Source organism: Chamaea fasciata, unplaced genomic scaffold, assembly GCF_029207755.1.
Source record: "Chamaea fasciata isolate MVZ Bird 193981 ecotype frontalis unplaced genomic scaffold, bChaFas1.0.hap1 SCAF_44, whole genome shotgun sequence".
NCBI classification, from domain to species: Eukaryota; Metazoa; Chordata; class Aves; order Passeriformes; family Sylviidae; genus Chamaea; species Chamaea fasciata.
Window position 1 is genome coordinate 998,726 of NW_027094129.1, and position 21,178 is coordinate 1,019,903.

The 21,178-nt window shown below is 44.0% G+C and overlaps 1 long non-coding RNA gene and 1 pseudogene across 1 annotated transcript; one reads left to right on the forward strand and one right to left on the reverse strand.

Annotated features, from left to right (window-relative positions):
- The first annotated feature begins 7,165 nt into the window (after positions 1-7,165).
- Positions 7,166-17,211, forward strand: LOC136303939 (inhibitor of nuclear factor kappa-B kinase subunit beta-like; annotated as a pseudogene).
- A 1,198-nt stretch (positions 17,212-18,409) lies between these two features.
- Positions 18,410-19,871, reverse strand: LOC136303947 (uncharacterized). The gene is made up of 3 exons (XR_010724316.1): positions 19,648-19,871; positions 18,695-18,752; positions 18,410-18,447 (listed from the first exon to the last, which is right to left on the reverse strand). It is a non-coding gene; the product is annotated as an uncharacterized lncRNA (long non-coding RNA).
- Between the last annotated feature and the right edge of the window lie 1,307 nt (positions 19,872-21,178).

Genomic DNA, 21,178 nt, shown 5'->3' on the forward strand with positions numbered 1-21,178 from the left:
AGAAGGTTAATTCTGTGAGTAACTGCTCTCTTAAAAAAGATGAGAGAACAAGTACCTTCAAAGAGTCAGTCCTTTTCTTAAGGGCATGTAAATCAGGAAGCTCTGAGGAATTGTCTGCCCTCTTGTCAGACAGTACAGTGAAAAGTGCCTCTAGTACCTCAGTATGGGTTCCTAAGAATTGTAAATCATTTTGTTCCACAGATTACCAGGTGATTGCTTGTCATCTGAGTGAGGTGAATTTGGGATATGCCGTACTCACATTGTGTGTGAAGTCATTATGTGTTCTTGGGGCGTTGCAAATGCTAACTAAAGCTTGCCAGCTTTCTGCTATTTGAAGAAGGTTCAAGCAAATAATTTCCAAGGTAGGTACAGTCAACAAGCAGTTACTTTTGCTCACTGACATGCAGTTTCCCCATGAGACTTTGTAGCTTGATTATCTTTAAGAGATAAGTCTCTTGCAGCCAGTTAAATGAAATATTTTGGATAAAGTTTAATGGAGGAAACCAATTTAGAAAGCTTCTTTGATTAGGCCACAAGAGAAAGAAGATAAGAAGGAGGAAAGGTGGGATAGCAATTTTTTGAGAAAGGGAGTAAACGTTCTGGAATTGTGTAGCATTTACTCAAGCTGTGTGTGGTGTGAGGCTTAAAGTGAGGGGACAAGGGAACCACTGACGTGCAGTTTTAAGTGAGAATAGTGATGAAGATGATGATGACCATAGAAAACGGAAGGCTGGTTACAATGGAGTTCTTATTAACAGTGAAAGGTGACAGTGAACAGATACACCAAGAATACCCGGAGAAGACTTGTTTACTTGCAAGTCTTGAAATGAAAACGAGCCAGGATAACACGCAACACATCCACAATGATAGACTACTTTGTAACATTTTTCTTCCTCTGGTTTGTAGTGAGCTAAGCAGATTCTCATTCTGTCTGATGCAGACAGCTGCAGCCAATGGCAAAGAAATGCTGCCGAAAATACAGGAAGATGGCAAGAGAATTATTTGATGCATTAGCCTCTTACCTGGCACTGGGCAGTCATGATTGCTCCTACCAGCACAAGGCGACATGGGAGCTTGCCTTCCATTCGGAGTGTTTTTCACATCAGCTCTAAAGATCAAATTATCTGTAGAGACAAAAAATAGGATGTTGAACAAAGGAAGTTTACAGTGTGAATGCAGTTCAAGGTGTAACTTTAAATGAAAGTTTTAAATGATGAGAATTCTTTTTATACATTTTTTCAACCCATCACTTCTCAGCTGTCTGGTCTAACTGTCCTGGTCTTCCTAGGGAAACTGCCAGGCTGGATCTAGATGTGCTTTTACTTGATAAACTTAGAAACTTGTAAGCTAAAGCACACTCATTTACATCTGGAGGAAACTGAGAGAGTGCTTCCTGGGGAATAATACAGAAGTAAATTCCAAGTACTTTTTCCCTAAATTGTAGGATGCTAACAGTAGTACCATGTGCACTATTAGAGAGATGGGCTTATCTGATGGTGCAGTGTAATGGTGATTTAAATGTGTTAATTGAGATTCTGATTACTGACACCTACGAAAGAGATCTCTTGCAGAGGGTCTGCTGAAGGGTCAGTTTGTGTTAACAGTGGTTTAAGAGGATCTGCATTTCTTGTAGACTGCTACTTTGGGTGAGAGTGAAGATTCTCTCTTGTGTAGAGAATGTGTAGGCAAAATGACTTTGCTTGATGATAGGTGAGGACTTATTTTCAATATTTCTACCGATCCTTCCCAACTAAGCCTTTAGTTTTTACTAGTATCATACGCTTTTGCTAAAAAGGCAGAGTTGTGGCAATGGTCTGGCAGGCTAGCTTTTTTCTGATAGTCTCATTTATTTGTTGCAGCATCTTTCTCTATGTCACTTCTATGCAGTCACAACTATACATTATTCCCTCTAACCTCTTCAGCAGCTTTACACTTCAAAGCCCTCTTCAATCCACCAAGAAGAGTTTCTGCTTTCTCCAAATCAATTTACATAGTCTGACTCGTCTATCAGTACTCTTGGGAGAGAACCTTCATTGATCCCTAGTGGAAGATTGTAAGGTGTCATGTAGATGTGGTGGACCCTGCCTGCTTTGAACAAGTCCTGCACCACAAGTCCATTTTCTCTCTTCCTTTTAAAATATAATACCTCCCATACAAACCAAGAGCTGGGAGCAAGATAAAGTAGCAGGCACAAGATACAGGCAAGAAGATAGATTTTAATTTCCGGTCTCTAGGATTGCCCTGAAGTTCCAAATACTTGAAATAATATTCAGGCACCGTTGCCCACACTATCACATTTTTATCATCTATGTTATATGCAGAAAGCTAACTCAATTATTTGAAAAAACTACTACTTCCAGAAATCATGAGCTCAGACTCTGTTTATATAAAGCCAAAGAAGGCAGCTGGATAACAGCTGGTGAAACTAGAGTATGATAGATGAGTCATAAATTTGGATTCAGGGCTAATATGGAGAAAGATTCTGGGTTTTTAGTAGTTTTGTCATTGGGGCTTTTTTTGTTTGTCTGTTTGTTTGTTTGTTTGTTTTAAAATTTGTTCAAAGCAAAAGGTATAAATAGTCCCGTTTCTGAAGCAGAACCAGAAGTACAGCAGGATAATTTAGGATGTGACTTCTCATCATTAGGCTGCAAAAAGAAGGGACTTAAATTGCAAGTCAGACTGAAAAGATTCACAAGAACATCTTCCGAGAACCTTAATTACTCCATGCTTTATCTTTAGGTCACATCTTGACGATAAAATCCTTAAAATTCGGAGCATCTCTCAGTGACTTGTATTGGTCCATATATTTCACAGGACACTTTTTATATACTTTCAAGTCATTTTTCACCTCTTAGGAAACACTGTATAGTAAGCCTTTTTTAAAAAAAGTGGTACAAGCGATTCCCAAATAGACATTAACTTCAATTGCATCTGAACTAAATCAGCAGCGTTCCCAAAGCCGAAGTGAATGATCTGAACCGCTGTCCAGTCGGTTGGTTTCTGCTGTAACCCTGTGTTGTAGTATCCTTACTCCCCGCAGCTGTGGCTCATTATTACAGCTATGCAGGCTTGTGTTCTGAATCCCACAGTGGCACTGTTTTAACTTGCTAATTGTTGGTATCACTGGTGATCTTTGTTGTTATCTGTAGAGAAGGCTTGAAGTTCTTAAAACTGTTAGAAACAAGATTCCGGTAGCTAAGACACTTTCAAAGAAAGCTTTGTTCAGTGAAACTACTTAGATCTGAGTTGAGCTGCCTGCTTAGAATTTCTGCCTGGGAAGCTCGGTAAAGAACTGTTGAGATCTTATTTCTGAGGTATCGGCTAAGATGCCCCCAAAACAAGGCAACACCAGTTATTTTTTTTTTTTTTCCCCTGGCCTAACTGATATCTTGGAAGAAATCTTAGCTACCTGAAACCAGCAGGAAACTGCAGACCATTTTCAGGGGGTAGTTGAATGTCTTTTTATTTTTTCTTTGCCTGGAAGACTGACATGAGCAGTCTCTATCTTAAAAGCGCCTGCATGGCTTAATCAAGTTTATCTCATATATTCATCTGTACAAGTAGATTCTAGCCTTACACAGCATGTGTTTATACTGCAAATGCTGTAGATAATCTCTCTAAAGTTGTTTTGCATCAGATGCCACACCCTGTCTCCCATGGATTTCTGTTGCCCCTCTTCAGGCTATCTTAGCTTATAATGCTGCAGCCTTTCCCCCATCTCTCCCCAGCTCCCTGTGGGATACCTGTCCATCCACTGATGGCTGCTGTCCCACTATGCATGGAAAACTGGTAACAGATGTTACCCTATGTTTCTTTTCAGTTTTGGGAAGGTACAACTTAAGCCAGTCAATTGGAATGTCTTGAATGATAAGCCTCGTCAAATTGGAATTTTATGTCTGTTTGAAAAGTGTATTTACAAAGCTCCAAGTAGAAACCTGCAAGCAATGCGCATCTGGCAGGGCTCTCATAAACGTGTGCGCCTTCTGATCTCAGTCTGTACTTCCTTTACGTCAAAAATACTAGACAATAAGTCAAAGACCTAGATGCGATGTTCTGCCATTTTGATTCTACACTTTCAAGTACATTAGGACATAACAATGTGCGATTCCCTACATTTGTCTCTTTTGGCTGAAGCATCATCAACGGGAACGCTTAAAATCCCACATATTAACCTTATTACTACTAACATCCTTTCTAAGCAGTAATGATGTGTGCATTATCTTACTAATGTGGAGTAAGACCTAAAACAAGAGCTGTAACTTATCAAGCGTGAACAAAAAGTTCTTAATCATAGAATCATTTAGGTTGGAAAAGACCTTTATGAGCATTGAGTCCAACTTAAAACTAACATTGCCAAATCCACCAGACCATGTCCCTAAGTGTGACATCTGTAGATGCAGAAATTAAAAGGAGCTCTCCTTCCTCCCAATGACACAATGCATCCATTCCAACATACACTGTTTCTGAATCTATAGCACTAATAGCTTTCTTGATGATGATCAGCTATCTTGACTTAGTTGAAGCAACTGACTGCCTTCTGGATAAAGTGTTTCTGCATCCCCTTTCTGAACTGAGCAGATGAATAGCACAATTGAACTATTTCTCCTTAAAAATATAACAAACAGACCTCTGTTTTGGGGGGAAAGAGCTAAAAACCCAAAAGGAAACAAAAGCAAGATGCTGTAGTCTTTTAGGACATTGGATGAAATGAATATTTCAAAGTCTTTGTTTTTGGAGTCATTCTCGGTATTTCCTGTGGGTTTGGCCACATTTAAGGAGAAGCATATTTAGGGAGAACTGAAGATGACCCATCCTCCTCCTCCTCCGTGTCCCTCCATTATCATGCTTTGGAACCTGGAGTGAAAGGCATAGTCTGACCTCCTGGGAAGATCAGATAAATTCTCCTTTTGCAGCTAGTTCTCTGTGTCTCCTTACCTTACCATCAAGATATTCGTCCACAACTCTCCCTTTAAGTTCTTCTGCTAATGTCCTTTGTGCGGGGGACTCCTCCTTGCTTAACTGGTCAGAGCCCGAGGCTGTCAGCCCTTTCCCTGGAAAGCTTCAGCTTTCCTGAAACTACTGAAAGTTAGCAGCTTTACCCACACTATGAATCTCTTCAAAAACTGGAAGGCAATAGTTCAGTTAGTTAACTGTCATGGTGCTTCTGTGGGACTTATTAAATAATAATATTTAATAGTACTTAATGATAATGCCGTTTATGTTGAAAACAGGAAATGCCAGTTTTGAAACAGGTGCAGAATAGTGCCTACCTTTTTGCTTCTTCTCTTCTGTATTCTCTTGATGATTTGCTTTCCAGACCAGGCTGGGTTTGTGTTTCCTGCGTCTCTGCTCTGATCTCTGTCCTACTTGTAGCGCCACTCGAGGGGGTGGAGACTCCCTGGGCCGTGGGGCGTGCTGTCCACATCCCACCCCTTCCCGAGCATCTAGGGGATGGTCCAGGCAGGTGGCTGGCTGGGGGGGAGCCTGTGAGGGACGGGAGGAAAGCTCCTTGCTGGCATGCTGCTGGATTTTACGGCCAGTTTGTTTTGTTCTCTCTCTTTTCCAGTCAGAGAGCAGATTCAGCCTTCGTAACAATTTTTTTTCCCCACTGAATACCTTACTGTTCAGTGACAGAATAGTACTTATCTCTTACAGTGAACTGTCCTGTCCCATTATGCTTCTGGGTGTGTGAGTGAATGAATGCACAGCTGTATTATTTTCTAATATAATCAGAAGTCTGCAGTATGTAGACTTAGTAGTAATAACGAGAAACTCCTGTTTCATGCACGAGTGTAGTGTGCTGTACTCCTAATTAAGATGTTTGGCAGAGAGGCCCTGACCCGCATGCAGAGCAAAGCATGCCCTGCACAGAGCCATGGGAGAAGAAACAGTCAGGGGAGCTTGCAAGTTAAATGAACAAAACTTCTAATGAACTTTAGATATAAATAAGGAACAGCATGTTGAGGACCAGAGCTAAATGTTCACTGATGCTACTCATCCTAGAAAACTGAGATCTACTCGCTGGGGTGTGGTCACGAGGTATTCAGTTATCAAAGTGTGGCAGACAAATGCGATGATTAGTTTTAGAGCTGATCTTTGGGCACTGTTATGAAAACAGTCAGTGGTGCAATTGTTACAGCGATGAATGTGTCCTACCTACTTGGGACTGAGTCACTAGCAGTCAGGCTCCTGACAGAATTTAGTGTAAGGCATAAGAACTAGTATGTGAGTGACTTCATTTTCAGGAAGCAGCTGTCTGGAGTCCTCCTTTGGAAAGCACGGCACTGGTTATTTTGCATAATGGTAAAGATGAAACACTGCGTACTCTATATGTTTAGCTCTTCTCTGCACGGAGATCTATGTCAAGATTATCAAATGTATTTCCCCAAGAGTCATGGTGCTGGTGATAACATTACTGCCATAAATCTGATTTAAGTGTAGCTGCATTTGACCATTTCCAGAAAGGACTTCCAGTTGCTGAGATTAAACACTGCTGAGTGAACAGGGGCTAATTTATTTTATTTTTAAAGATAACAGCCTAGAATAAAGATGCTAACAAACTAATGGCCTCGGGGGAAGATTTCAAAAATTATTTTTCTGACTTTTCACAGCTTAAGGACAACCATAATTGTCTACGGAGTGCGGTGCCATTTGTAGGGCTTAACATATTTTAGGAAAACCGGCAATAAAAGTGTCTGCTCTCTCAAGCACCACCTACTGGCTTTTCTCTAAGCTGATCCTCGGGATAATTTCAGCAGGACTGTTTAATGTCAGTGACGAAGTGTGACATCATGACATCCCACAGCCGCCCCATGTCACCCAGACGGGACCCTCTGTGCTCGGTGGCTTTGGCAGGTCCAGTGCAGGTGACTGGAGTTGCGGTAGGTTTTGGAGTGTATTTTCCATCCCCGCACCGTTGCGCGTCTTTGCAGTGGCATTAAAGCCCCTCACGCCAAGCCAGGCCAGGAGGAGGAACTATCCGAACCCGGTGTAATGCCCAGAAGAGCGCTTTGGTTCGGGCGGTGCGGTGGAAAACGCAAATGGCGCATCCCGGATTGGCAAGTCTGGGAGATGCTGTGGGAAGAAGACGGCAACTCTGCAATTTTACTTACGCAGCCCACGAGCTGTACTCTCCTGTCATTCCGAGCCCATGACTTCACGCGGTATGGCGGCCACGAAGATGGCGGCTCCTGCACTCCTCGCCGGGGCGGCCCGTTTAAGGGCGGGCGGGCGGGCAGTCGCGCCGGAGCCGGAAGCGCAGGTCCCGCGGAGCGGAGCCGGGCCCGCCGTGAGTCGCCCGCCCGCGCTGCGGGCGCTGACCTGCGGGCCCTGGGAGACGCGGGAGCGCCTCGGCACCGGCGGCTTCGGCAGCGTCATCCGTTGGCACAACAAGGCAGGAGGCGGCCGGGCCCGCGGCGCCCCGACTCGGGACCCGCGCTTAGCCCGGCCCTTGCCGCGTCCGCAGGAAACCGGCGAGCAGGCGGCCATCGAGCAGTGCCGGCAGGAGCTGAGCCCGCGCAGCCGCGAGCGCTGGGCGCTGGAAATACAGATCATGAAGAGGTGAGGCGGGGAGGCGGCGGCGCCGGGCCGAGCCCGGTGCCCGCTTGCGGCCGGGCCGGGCGGAGGGCTCGCTGCGCGGTGTGGCGGCAGTGCCCCGGGACGCTTGGCCAAGACGGCCCTGGAGCGCGGATCTGACGGGTGCGCTGAGGGAAATGGGGGGGAGAGGCTTTCGGCCGCCGGCCGCCGAGGATTTCTCTTCCGGGAGGTGCCCAGTCGGCTGCGGCGGCAAGTGCGTGGCAGTTCACGCGTAGGAAAGCTTCGCCTTGTGCTGCGTGAGACTCTTGGGTCTCACACTGCCGTCTTCGGCTCGTCTGCCGTGCCCTCAACGCTACAACAACGCTGCTACCTAGAGCCGCCGCTTTGCCTGACTTAACGTCTGTGCTGCGGCAGTCCCTTGGGGTGTTGGATTAACATTTTCGGCTGCAGCAGTCTCATTGCAGTTTGGGTCTTTTCTGGACGGTAGCAACAGACTCCCTTGCACTCCTGTGCAGGGCTCGTTGCTGTACCTTCTAGACAGATCTGTAATGCATACATGTTGAAGAAACACGCTGTCTTCCGTATGAAGTGCCAGGAGTTAAAATGAGTCTAGATCCGTGAAAGATGGAAACCTTTAGAATTCACTAACTCAATTTCTCAAAGCATTTGTGACCATGTTGGGCTTTGCGTGGTGACCACGAGCACATGAAAGTGTATAGCAGTTTCAGAACATCATGTATACTTGCCTAGTTTTTGTTCTACAGACTGAACCATCCCAATGTGGTGGCTGCCCGCGATGTCCCTGAAGGGATGCAGAAGCTCGCACCAAATGACTTGCCATTGTTGGCCATGGAGTACTGCCAAGGTGGAGACCTCCGCAAGGTGGGGTCCCTAGGATGGTAACCTAGGAATGGATCACCTTCTGATCTGATCCTAGGTTTTCTACTGAAGTTTTCCCTTCAAACCTTTGCTTTCATACCCTGATGTTTCCTATTTCTAGTCATGGCATCAACAAGTGTTGATGGCTTGGTCCTTGGTATTATGTTCAGCTCTTAAAGACTTAAGTGCTTTGTATATTTTTTTAGGTGCAAGTGACACTGTGAGGAGTTTGCACACAGAGAATGAGGGCAAGTGTAGGGGACGTGCGACAGTATTTTAGTATGGCCAAGACCATTGTGGGGTAGGTGCATCTGTAGGCTGTACCCTTCCTGAAAGTGATGAACTCTTGTCTGTCACAGGAAGAGATAACACATGGTAGTTCTAATCCTAAGGCTTTTCTGACCTTTGCTATGATCTGCCCATAGCTAAAACACAGACCTTAGGCCTCAGATTGGAGTTGATAGTGTCAGGCCAAGAGGGATGGAACAAATAGGAGGATGAAAACGGGATGACAGTGACTTCTTTCATCTTCTTTCCCATGCAATTAAACCAAGGCACAAAGCTGTAATTGCTGCTACCGCAGGTCACAGTCCATAGAGTTTTGTGCTTCTGGAGAATTTAATTGCTGTTGCTGAAACTTCTTGCATCCCTGAGAATTTGTGGAACTCTGGAGTTCACTCGGGATAGAGAAGGGAAAGACTCCATTCTGTGTTCCTTACTTGCAGTACCTGGACCAGCTGGAGAATTGCTGTGGCTTGCGGGAAGAAGCTATTCTTATCTTGTTATCTGACATTGGTAAGTGGTGGCAGTACCTTCAGTTGTCTGAACTGTGGAAACCCTTTTAGTCCTGAGTCCACTCTCCAAATATACAGTAGTGACCTTAGTGACTCCATTTCAGACTGACCTTTTATGATCTTGATCATCTCCCAAAAGTGTTGGGAGTCTGGGGAGGTTCTTGCCTACTGGAAGCTAGCCAGCATTACTACAGTTTACAGGAAGGATGTGAGGGAACATCCGGAGAGAGAACTCAATTTGTGTCCAGAGTTCTATGGTGCTGACTTTACCCCTTACACTCAGCGTTTCATTGTATGTTTGATTGTACAAGGTCTGATGTGAAAGCCCTGCTTATTACTAGATAGAGTAGATGAATCCTTACTGAGCTCATGCTAGGTACTGTTACTTAGCTCTAAGAACTGGCTTTTTCTGTCTCAGCTTCTGCTCTCAGATACCTTCATGAGAACAGGATCATCCGTAGAGACTTGAAGCCAGAGAACATTGTGCTGCAGCAAGGAGAGCAAAGGGTAAGCAGGAAGCAGACGTCTCTACCTGCACAGACAAACTTACAAGGAACCTGCATGTGCTTCATGCAGTTACATGGTCCCTCTGCAAGAGCACTCAGCCCAGGATAACACCTGTCTCAGGTCACTGTCACATAGTATTCTGTGTGCAGCTGAGGTGAGACATTGTATTAGACGTCTGTTAACACCTGACATTTTGACTTTCAACCATTAAGGAAAGAAGCAGACTGTCCTGATTGACCAAAGATCAGAAGGAGCTAGAGGCGTAACTGCTAAGTGTGCTACAACACCTTCAAATTCTTTGTGGTTTTAGAAATCTACAGTAGCCTCCCATTTCTGCTTCTATCTCTTCACTGGCACCTTTCCTGCATAGCTTTGAAGAGCCAGACCTTTTCTTTCTGCTGTATGATGTGCTTTTAACAGGACTTCAGTCTGGCATTCTTCTTCTCTGTTGTGTGTTTCAGTTAATACACAAAATCATTGACCTTGGTTATGCTAAGGAGTTGGATCAGGGGAGCCTGTGCACATCCTTTGTTGGGACTCTGCAGTACTTGGTAAGAAAGGAATTCAGCTAGAAGGGCAGCCACTGCTTTCTAGTGGGATAGAATTACCTGTTACCAAGCTTTGGGCTGGGATTAGGTACTTGCACGGTATGGGGTGCGTTTGTGGTGCTGAAGCTAGCAAAGGTGACTGCTTTTTTGCTGACGCTGGGTTTTGCTGAGACTGGGTTTTGTGCTACCTGCATCTGTTATAAATAAGCAGGAGTGCCAGTAACCTATGCTACTCACTCCAGGAGGGTCTTAAAGCACGTGAGAGGCAGCGTTCAGTAATGTCTTTAATTATTTGTACAAATGTTAATGAGATGTTAAGGGACAGAGAAAGCTAAGAGCTTTCTGGCCAAAGCCATCTGGCTTTGTCTCATGCGTGTAAACTGTATCAGGCTCCAGAGCTGCTGGAACAGCAGAAGTATAGGGTGACAGTGGATTCCTGGAGCTTTGGCACGCTTGCCTTTGAGTGCATTACAGGCTTCCGACCATTCCTACCCAACTGGCAGCCAGTGCAATGGTGAGTGAACCGTGGCTGGGTGATAAGTGGGCATGATGTGACTTTCCTGTTTACAGGAAGCAGAAGTGTGGTCCCTTGATTCTGAGGATAATATCCCTATGTTTCTTGCCCTTTTGGAAAGTGACCCCTTTCACGGGGGCTTGACTCACCTGAGCAAGTTCAGCATTCCTGATACTTGCTCTATGGGATAAGGGCTGACTCCCGCAGGGCAGGTAACAGAAACCAAAGTGGCATCTGTATTATATGTCAAGAGTAGCTTTTAAGAGCCTACTAGCATGCAGGCTGGGAAAGGCGGGCAATTTTTTCACCATTGTACTCGCTTACATTAGGCATGCAAAAGTGCGTCAGAAGAGTGAGCTGGATATTGTTGTTTCAGAAGACTTATCCGGAGAAGTCAAGTTTTCTAGCAGTTTGCCCTGCCCCAACAATCTAAACAGGTGAGTACTAGAAATTGCTGTGCTGAGATAAACTGATTCTTCTGCAAAAGGACCAAGTTTGTGTTATATGCCTTACTGTGTTAATCTGTGAATACATTGAGTGCGTGACACAGGCAGTACTACTGTCGCTTGTCAGACTTGTGTAGTCTTGGTTTCTGCCTTCTAAACACTGCGTTTGTGATGGGGAGAGGTGGAGTGCTGGAGGGAGAAGGAGGGGGGCAGTTTTGTCAGTCCTCCCACACAGAACAGGCCGTATCGTTACTGCAAATGCACTTTTTCCCTTTTCTGATCTCCTGGTTTTTGTTGCTCAGTGTTTTGTCTGGGAGGCTGGAGAAATGGCCGCAACTCATGTTAATGTGGCACCCACGTCAGAGAGGTACAGATCCTACCTATGGACCCAATGGGTGTTTCAAAGCATTGGATGACATTTTGAACTTGAAGGTAAGCAATATGTCTGTATTAGCCTAAAAAGTTTTCCAGAGAGCAGTTTCCTGAGCCTCTGAATCCTAGACTTAGGAGGAAGAGTGAGGCAGAAACTCATAGAACTGTCTCCTGACTGTTAGTGACAGGTGCTTTCCTCTTGCTTCTTTGAGGACAAATACTCCCTGAGCTTGTTGGGAGTAGTGAAGAGCTTCTGTGCATGCTTGGTTCCATATTCTGAGAGAGGATTCTACAGGTATTTAACTGCCATGTGGCCTCTCTTCCACTTGATGGAGGACAAGAACTTTGCCATAATGTTAGGAAGTAGCTGTAAAGTGACTTCTTGATTCTGCCAAGTGCTTTGAACAGTTTCTTGGTGGTCATTTTTTCGGTCCCTCAATCTCTGCTCTAAGATGACCAATGTATCTTCAGCCTTTCTCATGCCATGCTACTCTTCTGGTAGTTGCTTCACGCTTTGAACATGGTTACGGGAACTGTGCACACCTACCCTGTGACGGAGGAAGAGACTCTGCAGAGTGTGAAGGCCAGGATTCAGTCAGATACAGGAATTCCAGAAGAGGACCAGGAACTACTGCAGGAAGCAGGACTTGAATTGTTTTCTCGGAAGTTGGTCACTAAACATACAGCTGATGGCAAGGTGAGTCTCGGTATTTCCTTTCTTAAGTTTGAGTGAATCAGAAGTCACTGCACTCGCTTTGGGATCACAGCACTCCCTGCTGTTGTGGCATGCTTTTGTCATGGTAACCTCACAGACCTAACAGCCACTGTAGCGTAGGCAGCCTGTTGCCTTTGGTGCTCTGTGTTTGGTTGAGGAGGACTCTTCTGTTTGTGGTGTTGCCAAGGCTTGCTCTTCCCAAGAAAACCTGGTTGGGTCTTTTGTCTTGTGCAGGGGAATGATACTGCAGCAGCAGACACAGACCTTCTCTTCCTCTTTGATAACAAGAAAGTTTCCTGAGGCTCAGGTGGCCTTGCGTCCTCATCCAGAAAGTGTTGGCTGCATCCGTAAGGACTCCTCTGGCATGAATATGAAGGGCGGGGCGGGGTCAGTGTTGAGAGGGGCGTCTGTGTTTTGTGGTCTGTATCGTGCACAAAGAGTAGAGGGAGCTTTTGCGTATTGGGACTGAAGAAGCGGTAAAATGGACTGTCATTCATTCAGTTTATCAGAATAACTAAAAAAGGGAGGGGTTTGATTTTGACATGCTAGGGGAGCTGCACAGGGGTTATCCAGCTCTAGGCTTTGCAGGCAGTAACATGCCCCTCAAAGGAGCAATGTTTTGGTCTGTTTTGTGATAACACAGTATTTCTGCTTCATGCTGATATGTCCATTTCCCTTTCTCCCACCTCCTCTGTTTTCAGTTCAGGATCCAAAGAAGAATCTCCACTTTTTCCAGTTGCGCAAAGTGTGGGGTCAGATCTGGCAGACGATGCGGATGCTGAAAGAGGACTGTAATCGGCTTCAGCAGGGGCAGCGAGCAGCCATGTACGGTGGCCGTTTCTCCACAATACTTATCTCTGTCTTTGTGCGCTGGTGGAAGGGAAGACAGAAATGGGACCCTGTTGGAATGGGGAAGCCCGTGATTGGAGCTGTATGCAATTCATGAAAAGTGGAGAGTTAGCCCTTTGGCACAACTGCATTTGTCCTCACCACTGTCTCAAGTATCTGTTTTGGATGTAAATGAAAGCCTGGTGGATTTCTACTTTCAGAGGCTAATAGGACCTTCTTGTCCTTGCAGGATGAATCTGTTGCGTTACAATAGTACCCTCTGGAAGATGAAGAATTCTATGGCCTCCCTTTCTCAGCAGCTGGAAGCAAAGCTGGACTTCTTTAAAACAAGCATCCAAATTGACCTGGAAAATTATGAAGAGCAGATTGAGTTTGGAGTTAGTGAGTATAGCATCTGGCAAACGGGTCTTTTCATGACTCTTCTCCTCACAAAAACACCTGCCTCCTTCTCTGTGAACCTGAGAAAGCCAGTCACTATTCTTTGATTCCTCTAGCTTCTGAGAAGCTGCTGTTTGCCTGGAAAGAGATGGAGCAAGCTGTGGAACTTTGTGGGTGGGTATGTTTCTAAATCTAACTGCTAATCATAAAGAGGTTTGTTTTTTGTTATCTCTCCCCTCCTCCCCCTTTAGCTTCATTGTCCCTGCCTTAAATAGAAACCCCTTGTATCTGCCCTGATGTCAGATTTCACATTGCCTTGGTTTGTGTGGCACAATTTTTGTCCATTATTAGTACTACATGAAGCTCGTTCTGTTGTAAGGCTTAAGGGGAAACGGGAGATCTTGGCGAAGCCCCAGAAACATCTTGGAATTTCCTTGAATTGAAATGACTCGTTTGTCTTTGGCCAAGGCTGCTGTTTGCATCTTGTTGGTTTGTTTAGAAATAAGAATGAGAAAGGAAGAACCAGTGTGAGTGTGAGTGGTAGTGTCTCTAGGTATGAGACTGTTGTGTTGCTTATGTTCTACCCTGCTTTCAGGAAGATGATGTGGAGCAGGTAGTGAAGAGGATGATGGCCCTGCAGACAGACATCGTGGACCTGCAGAGAAGCCCGCTAGGTCGTAAACAAGGAGGAACACTGGAGGATTTGTGAGTTGAACTACCTTGAGCTTCAGATGCAGGAGTTTTTCTGGCTAAGCTTACTCACTAGAGGACAGTGAAAGGGCTGTTTCTTCCACCCAAATTGTGGGGGACTGGGAGCACTTTAACACTAAAGATGTTTTTTGACTCATCTGTCATTGTTCTGAAATGGCAGACAGGTATAGAAAAGATTTGAGTTCTCAAACTATTTGTTCCATGTTTTGGTTCTTTGGAAATCCTTTTCTTTCCTGCTTTTTTTCTTCTAGAGAAGAACAAGCCAGAGAGCTGTACCGAAGACTCAGAGAGAAGCCAAGAGGTAAAAGACGCTTTAGCTCAAGGTCAGCTTGCTTTGTGTGTAACTTTGGAGATGTAGTAACGTTCATTGAGAAAACCATCTGACTTCTAGGCCTGCCCAGACACTAGCAGCACATGGGCTCTCCTGGATTGCCTTTTCTCGAGAGGGAAGTCAGGGAGTCAGTTTCACACTAGGCCAGCCTTCCTTTCTTGGTGCTTTGTGAGCTGTTCTCAAAACTCCTCTGGAGCTCTTCTCAGAGCAGGCTGTTGCCACAAGCAACAACCAACCTTTCTGGGTAGAAAGGATGAAAGACACGACTGTTCCTTTGATCCAGTCCCAACTCTCCTTTTCAAGTTCTTTAAATTTTGAAGAAGGTGGCTAAAATTCAGTGTAATTCATCCCACTCAAACTCGCATATCCTGAACTTTGGCTGTTTCAGGATTAAAGCAGTAGTGGAAATGAGCCGCTAAGAATCTTCTCACTCTGTCCTATAAACCGACCTTTCTGTGTAATATTGGCTCTCATTCCAGATCAGAGGACAGGCGGTGACAGCCAGGAAATAGTACGACTGCTTCTACAGGCAATCCAGACCTTTGAAAAAAAAGTTTGAGTCATTTATGCTCAGCTCAGGTGAGCTTTGTACATTTTATTCAGAGTTGAGAGAAGGTATTTTCTCTTCCAGCAAGAGAAGGTTTAAAACTCATTGCATACGGCTCTTGAGATCTTGCAGTGTTAACAGAAAATAATTAACTTCAGAACTGTTCTCCTACTGCAGTGGCCCATGTGTGATCTGATTAGTTTTTATTTTTTTAATAGTAAAACTGTAGTTTGCAAACAGAAGGCATTGGAATTGTTCCCCAGAGTGGAGAAAGTGATGAATCTGATGAGTGAAGATGAGGAAACAGTTGTTAGGCTTCAGGAGAAACGACAGAAAGAACTGTGGAACTTGCTGAAAATTGCTTGTGTAAGTAAAATAAGAACTCCCCTTTAACCTGAGAATATGGTTTGTAGCACAGGCTACTGAAACAATAGTAAATTGAGTGTTTCCTATGGTTCTTTTCTTTCTTTTGAATCAGTATGAAAGCCAAGTTCCAGGTTGTCTCATATTCCCGGCTGCTGAAAACTAGTGGGAACAATTGCACTCTGAATATTCTGTGTTTTCTTCAGAGTAAAGTGCGTGGTCCTGTTACTGGCAGTCCAGAGAGCGTGAACACATCCCGTCTTGGTAGCTCAGGTCAACTGCTGCTGCAAGTCCCTTCTGGAACATTCAGTGTATCAGAATCTGTAAGAAAAAGGTGAGGCAAAGTCTGGAGTTCTTCGGCTGCTAATGCCACCACTACAAAGCTAGGCTTCCTGCTTTGTGAAATAATGGCACACAGGGTTTCTCATATTTTACACTTTGTGTTCAGCTTGCGTTGTCAGCAGCCTTAGTTTACTTGGTAGTTAAGACTTGCTGGGGCTTTCAGATCTTCCATATGAAAACTGGGTATCATGTATGGCTTCACTTCCCCCAGCCTCAGTAACAAAAGTGGTTTTTTGGTTTTCTTCCTTTAATCTGAGATGGTTGGGCTCACTTGGAAGTACACTGCCAGCAAGAACTGTTGAAGTATTGTCATGTAAGGTCACAGTAGCTGAGCTGTGTCATTGAGACTGCTGCATGCGTAGTTCCGGCTTGCTTAAATGAACTGGGTTACCACTTGGAATGAAAGACCTTGGTTTGTTTATTTGCCTGTTGCCCCATCCTTAAGTTTATAGGCTTCTCAGCTTTTCCTCTAGCAACAGTGGTTCCACCTAATAAGAGCCCAATTCCATCTTGGAATACATTTCCTTTCCCCCATTTGGTAAATCAGGGGCTGCCACCAACTTTTCAAGTTGCAGTATGAATTACAAGCCTATGACCTGACTAACTTCAGTGTTCTGCAGCGTATCTGCCAGAAGTATTTCTTAATGATAGAGGCAGCATCTCTTTAAACTGCCACAGAAATTAATAGTGTAATAATTGCCCCTTTCAGTGAGGAGCTGCTGCTGGAATCTCGGGAACTTTGTAGCCAACTAGAAAATGTGATGCATGACACAATGAAGGATCAAGAGCAGAGTTTCTTGGTAATGTATTCACTCTTCTGTAAATGGACTAAGGAAGTGCCTGGCTTCGAAGTTCTGAATGTGCAACTTTGCCACCACTAACACAGCTAAATGAAATCTGCATTTTACTCGTGGACAAGGGGGAGAGTAGGAGATGCACAGAGATAGGAAGCACCGGTTCCCTCATAATCTGCCGCCTGACTTACTCTGCTTGCCAAAACTGGGGGCCACATGCTGGGAACTTGCTGCGCTAAACAGTAAAGGATGGGGCAAAGCACTTGGCTGTTGTACAAAACTACTGCAAAACTGCACACAAATTTGGGATGAGCGGGTGTCAGGGATCCTTAATTTAACAATGCAGAATATTGAAGAGAGAGTAAAATACTGGAGAGTGCAGGTAGGTTGTTTCCTTGACAACAGTCACGTGGCTCATCATGAAATTGACCAACTTGTTCCCAGTAAATTTTTTATAACTCTTAACACACTTTACCTTTATTTTAGAAAAAGCTCAACTGTAGCCTGGTGTTGAATTTCATTTATTCTTTCGGCTCTAGACTGGAGCTGGCTGCAGCTTCAGGTAGAAGAAACAAACAATCCAGAACAAACCCAGATGTAGAATCACTCTGGTTGCCTCTGAAGCCATGTTGCTTTGGGAAGCCAACTGTGAAAAGCTGCTGCCTCTGAGAAGGGAATATCAGCTGCCTTCTACTGTCACCAACTGCTTATGTGATACATATGGCTTAGCTTTTAGTATCCACTTCTCAGACACTTTCACAAAGATACATTAGGGAATGCCTGTTCTAACTGCTTGGAAAATGTTCTTAATTGTGCCTTAAGACAGCAGATCTCTGTCCTGATACGTCTTCCCTTGGGCATCGCCTGTGGCTGTTTTGCTGCATTTTGGGCTTTCTAATGAACAATGGACAAGGTATACCCAGTCACTGGTAGATGTCACCTTCCTAATGAACTGTGAACTTAATTGCTTAACTTTGCTGATTTGCACTTTTTTTCTTTAAGTGTAATGGTTGTACTTACCTAATACTTGTTTCCTGTATGGGAACAAAATTATCTAAAGCATGTAAACTTTTGGTTTGCTCTTTTTGATGCGCTCAATAACACTATAATGGAAAAAGCTGCTTTCACTGTGCAGGTCTCTAAAACATGAGAGGTGTAAGAATGTTAGCCTAGAAACCAAAGAAGGAAATCTTCAGTGTACAGGTATCGTGTAAAAAAGCATTTTCAGATTATCTATTAACCATGCTTAAAGTTGCATGAAAAGATGAAAAAAAGACCAAAAAACCCAGCTGGGTGGAACCTTGGTGAGAGTCAACACACACCAACCTTGTGTTCTGACTGTGACCAATTTATTTCCTTCTGTTCTAACCCCAAATTTCCACTACAACACAGAGACCTCCTTTTATAAAAGGCTGTGAAGTATAGGACATGCAAAATGCAATACAATAATGGGGAGAGGTTGGATTTTCTTTTGTTTTTTTTGGAACAGATTTAAAATACAGGAAACTGAAATGTGGCACAAACATCACAACTTCCATGCATGCCTTCAAGCGTCTTCCTTTGTTGTGCTGGCACACTCTGGACTTCAGCATTGGGTTAAAGTCATTCTTGGGCAGAGTAGAAAGTTCACACTTCTTCAAATTTCCGAGTAATATTAAGGCTGAAATGCACCGGGTACACTTTTCCTTCATCTTCCAGAGCACCACCAGTTGTTTTACTTAAAGCTATGTTAGGCTTCCAGCTCAAATCCCAGCCCAATTTTGTGACCTCCAGCACTGAAATTCTTGCCATCAGTCAAGCCTGAGAGGGTCAGCTTTACACCTACAAAAGCAAGTCACGAGAACCATCATGCACTGACATCCCAGTACAGTGCTCTTCCTCAGGTCCTTGACCTCTCTATTGTGGCTTAGTTGCCACAGGAACTTGCATACACAGACATCCTTTAGTTCTCTGAGTCTGCGTAGACTTCTAGCTCCTTTGTTCATCTAGTCTGTTCTTAAGATGACAGTGAATTAAACCGTAGTGTAGTACTTAACACCATTTGCTGCCACCAGTGAGAACTGCGTACCAGGTCGAAGGGCATGAGTGTAACCAATTCCAATGAGGCTGGCATTGTTCACTTTAGCCTATAAGGAAGAAAAAAAAATCACAGTATTTATAAACTGTGTAAGTATTCACACAGAAGTATCCCAGTCCCCTGAGAAGGTGGCCTATGCATTAACACTCTTGAGCTACTTGGAGACCAACCTCTCTTTGAAGCATGTTCCAGTCTTTTCCTTTTCTCAGGAGTTTTCAGCTTAAGCAAATGGTGCAAATTCTGCCTTCACAGAATGCCATGCTGTTTTTCACTGCCTCCTCTATTATGTCTTTATATCTTTTAAAGAGCTACTTACTGCAGTCCCTCAGAGCCTGTCTTGTTCACATCACTCAGGAGTGATTTTCTTTTTTCTTCTAATGAGCAAGAAATACATGAATATGCAATCCCCTTTTTGCATTACTAAGTTTTGAGCTCTTAACAACAGTATTTCTCATTTTCAATTTTGGTTCAGTGGTCCTGGAACTAATTGTTGTTTTGAAACATAAATGCTTGCTACTTCAGTTCTTGGTCTTAAAACACACACGTCAGCTAACTTTCAGCGGTTAACTTACTGTTAGGAGAAGGCTGTAAGCTCAGGTAAACTTCCACCATTGTAATTATAATATGGTTTTACATTATGGATTTAAGAATTCAAAGGACACTTTCATTGTCTTTTAAAAGACATTTTTCAGCACAGTAGCATGCTATTCCAAGCACACTAGTCAGACTATTTCACTATGGACAAAATTATATTTAAGATTTCTTTTCCTCCATAAGTTCACAAGTACGATGTGTGAGGTCCCAATTTAAATTTGAACCACAACAGAAGCCACAGTTCACAATCTACCATACTTCCTCAGTAACTAGTTCAGGCAACTGCTTCATTACAAATTTTCAGTATTTAGGGGAGCTTGAAATACTCATTTCTGCAACAAAATTCTTACCACAATGGAAGTCTTCTCATCCATTTGGTACTTTCCAGCAATACCAAAACGTGTGTTGTTACTGCCAGCAGTCCATGCAAGATTGACTGATGTCTCAACCTTATTAGTAACCTTCTGATAAACAGACCCACCAAACTCAGTGCCGTCATTCCTGTTTGTAATAGATGCAAGTGTGTCAGGCCTTGCTTTGTTTAGTAACTCTTTAGATTAACCCTTCCCCACAATGATTTGACATTATCTCCTAAAATGAACCAAGAGATCCAATACTTCCCTGAACCCAGGCTCACTACTTCCTAGCTGGAGCTGGCAGACTCCTGCTCCTATTTTTTTTTGCACAAAACATGTTTTGCTTGCAGAACGGAACAAGACTTGCCAGAGACCTACAGTTTAAGGTTCTGACAAAAAAAACCAAACCAAACAAACCAAAAACAAAACCAACCCACCCAGATAACCTGGTTGCTTGTGTCAAGTAAGCCAGTGTGCAGTAACACATAAAGGAGACTTCAGTTATGAGAATAAGACTGAAAACAATGTTGTTGAGTTATAATCGTTTAAATACACCATCTTCAAAGCGTCTCAGGCCACCTGAATGCCACGATTAGGGCTACGCAGCGATGACAGCTGGAAACAAACACAAAGCATCGCATGCCTTTCTCCTTCATCGTGGGCATTTCTGAGGGAGAAAGTTTCTGTGTGGAGAGTGTGATTGATAACTGGCTAGCTGCAAAAGGTCACGTAGACATGAGGGAGCTTTGCTGAGCACACAGGCACTCTCATGAGAACCAGCAAGGCAGCAAGCTTCGCATGTCCTTGAGCACAGCTGGGATACGATAACAAGACCTTGTAGCTGAAAGATATGAGGGAGAAGCACGGTAAAACAAAAACTTACTCAAACTATGTAACCACAAAGAAATGTAGAAAGAGGCGTAGCTGACTTTTAGTCTGAGCACCAATCCGGAGCTTAACTTTTGAAATATGCATGAGCTTATTAGTGTTATTATAAAAGCATTGTGTGAATTATCAATAAATGAGATTTGCCGATCACTCATATTGAGTGCTATATTTCTCCCGCCGCGGATTTCCCACAAGAACAGACTTTCCAGTTCTTAAAATCTTCTTAGTAGGAGGTGTGATGGTGCACTTTGACTAAATTGTGGTCAATTCTGTCTCCTAATAGCTGGCATCTTCAGATTCTACTGGTGGTGTTGTGAATGTCTTTTCAAGAGTTGAGAAGGAAAGTGTCTTTTAAGGATTCTGATCTTCCAGTGTGATGCGTAGATACCAGTCAACATGTAGACTGATGACAGGCACAGACAGTATTCTTGGCAATTGCTTAGAAAATAAACAAAACATCAGGCAGTAGAATAATCCTGTCAACAAGGAGGATAACAGTAACTTTTCCAAGGGACAAATGTCAATGTCACTTTCAGTTACATTGCAGGAAAAAATGGTAAAAGAAATGGGTGTGACCCAGAATTCCCACAGCCAAGAGGATATGTGAGTACCAGTTTGGCTGAAATGACTGTTGCTT